Source organism: Pistacia vera, unplaced genomic scaffold (genome assembly GCF_008641045.1).
Source record: "Pistacia vera cultivar Batoury unplaced genomic scaffold, PisVer_v2 Contig212, whole genome shotgun sequence".
NCBI classification, from domain to species: domain Eukaryota; kingdom Viridiplantae; phylum Streptophyta; class Magnoliopsida; order Sapindales; family Anacardiaceae; genus Pistacia; species Pistacia vera.
The window spans coordinates 2378779-2380661 of NW_022196016.1; the positions used below are offsets into that span (position 1 = coordinate 2378779).

The window sequence follows — 1883 nt, forward strand, 5'->3', positions numbered from 1 at the left end:
TTAAGCACTTTTCACTTTTGTCCCCTTCAAAGTGATTAAAATTCCACATACACTCATATATGGCTCACCATTGGCCTTAAAACGCGGCGTTTCATTCCAACTGACAACACAGCCATTTAGAAAATTGCTGAGGGCACCTAAGTAATTTAAGAGACAAACGTCCCCCTTCTCCCTGTAAATAAAGGCGAAAGCTCACTCAAATCCCTAACCAGCAGCCTTATTAGGTGAAATGAATCTGCTTTTTTTCCTCAAAGTCTGTTGGTAAAGAAGAGAAGAGAAGGTGCGGTGATGAAGGAGTAATTAATCTCGTTAATCTGAGATTAACTTGAAGATAATCTCTCTATCCATTCTAAATTATACTGAGCACATTCTCTTCCTCTTCCAAAATTTCTTTCATTCATATATATATATTTTTTTTTTTTTAACATAAACACTCAAATGAAACATCATTTTTTCTATCGAATGGATGGTAGATCGTGTCATTGATGATGCAGCAATTCAAGAAGTAGAAATGAATTACCTCCCATTTTTAAGACGAAAATCCGTGTTCTATCTTCTTTATTTTATTTTTAGTTTAAAATTTTTAATTAATTTAAGATCTCTTTAAAAAGAAAGAAAATTGTGTTTGTTTTTTTAGTTTCTGATATTAATTGAGTAAATTATATAGAACTTTAATTATTTAAAATATCTTAATTTAAATTACTCAAATTATCAGCTATGTAAAAAAATATAAAATATAAAATAGGTTTATTTTTTAAAATAAGTTTTATATATAAAATTAGAATTGGCCGACAAAGTGGTTGTTAGACATCGCCCATTGAAAGATTTGAAGAGGTCAAGAAAAATAAGAAACAAAAAATGCAGAAGAAAAAAGTGCAGAGGAAGGTACTGGAGAACGAAGAAAGACTGAATCAGAATTTTTATTAACTAATTTCTGTTACAGTGCATTAGCACTTATATGGCCAATTGAAACGACAGTGCTTTTAAATTCTGAAATTACACTTAGTACGTAGCTTATACAATCATTACAAACAAGACCCCGGCTTCTTTAAACTCCTCTGTTTTTCAATAATTTCTCACAGTACCTCTGCTTAACATTTCCCCTTAAACTAAACATCCAGTTTCTTCTAAATAACTGCTCTAGTTTCCACTAATTCCTCTCAGCGCCTCTGCCACTGCTGCTTCAAACCATCACCAGAAAAAGTCAAAAGCTCAACTATATCATAACCCCATATCAAACCAAAAACATTTGTCTATCAAACTACATCATAACACCAGTCTAGACAGACTACTTCTTATATCATCAAAGCAAGAAATCTTCAAACTGAATAATCAGTCAGTTTAGCAGACAAAAGAAGATCTATATTAACAGAAAAATGATTATCCAGTTGAGGTATATTGATGTTCCGGATTTGGCAATAAAGCAACAACATTCAGTTTATCTTTTAGCATTGAGAATCTTTGTGCAGGGAGAGCTTTAGTAAGAATATCAGCAAGTTGATATTCTGATGCAACATATTGCATAACTAACTTCTTATCCATGGCCAACTCTCTTACATAGTGAACATCGATCTCGATGTGTTTAGTCCTGGCGTGAAAAACTGGATTTGATGACAATGCACCCGCACTCATATTATCACACCACAGTATAGGGACATCATTTATCTGGATTCCAAGCTCTTGAAACAGATTTTGAATCTAGACTAATTCTGGACTCAAGGCTCTATATTCAGCCTCTGTTGAAGAAAGAGAAACCAATTTTTGCTTCCTAGAACCCCATTGAACTAGATTCCCTCCAAGAAAAATATTGTAGCCAGAGGTGGATCTTCTGTCACTTACATCGCTGGCCCAATCTGCATCAGCATACCCTTCTAGCAGAAATT

At 33.5% G+C, this 1883-nt stretch overlaps 1 non-coding gene across 1 annotated transcript; it reads left to right on the top strand.

Annotated features, from left to right (window-relative positions):
- The first annotated feature begins 281 nt into the window (after positions 1 to 281).
- Positions 282 to 365, top strand: LOC116129656. The gene has a single exon (XR_004127936.1). It is a non-coding gene; the product is annotated as a small nucleolar RNA U30 (small nucleolar RNA).
- Positions 366 to 1883: the final 1518 nt, after the last annotated feature.